Source organism: Halyomorpha halys, unplaced genomic scaffold (assembly GCF_000696795.3).
Source record: "Halyomorpha halys isolate HHAL.00 unplaced genomic scaffold, Hhal_1.1 Scaffold145.1, whole genome shotgun sequence".
Classification (NCBI taxonomy): Eukaryota; Metazoa; Arthropoda; class Insecta; order Hemiptera; family Pentatomidae; genus Halyomorpha; species Halyomorpha halys.
Window position 1 is genome coordinate 926221 of NW_027115461.1, and position 584 is coordinate 926804.

Genomic DNA, 584 nt, shown 5'->3' on the forward strand with positions numbered 1-584 from the left:
CGTTGATGACCAATGAAGTTTGGCGCCACTAAACAACCAACCAAACAAACAAACTATCGAATTATTTTAACTTTTCTGATTTCTAACATGTTAAGGACCCTTTATATGTTTCGAGATTTGTAGAATATGAAAATGCTATCGATTTAATTATCGCGTATCGATTTATTTTAACTTTCTTGATTTCTAATATATTTGGGTCCCTCTATATGTTATGAGATATGCAGAATATGAAAATGCTATCGATTTTAAGATCGCCTATAGATTTATTTTAAGTTTTCATATTTCTTAACTTAGTAAAGTAAATCGATACGCGATACTAAAATCGATATTATTTTCATATCCTACATATCTCAAAACATATAACCCTACATGACCCCAACATGTTCGGGATCAAGAAAGTTAAAATAAATCGATACGCGATAATTAAATGGATACGTGATCATAAAATCAATAGTATTTACATATTCTACATATCTTAAAACATATAACGGGATCCTAACATTTTAGAAATCAGAATAGTAAAAATAAATCGGTACGCGATCTTAAAATCGATATCATTTTCATATTCTGCATTCCTCAAACGT

At 29.3% G+C, this 584-nt stretch overlaps 1 protein-coding gene across 4 annotated transcripts in view; it reads right to left on the minus strand.

Moving 5' to 3' along the window:
• LOC106678494 (PTS-dependent dihydroxyacetone kinase 1, dihydroxyacetone-binding subunit DhaK) overlaps positions 1 to 584 on the minus strand; it is a gene marked incomplete in the record, with an annotated part of 63674 nt that overhangs the window by 33481 nt on the left and 29609 nt on the right.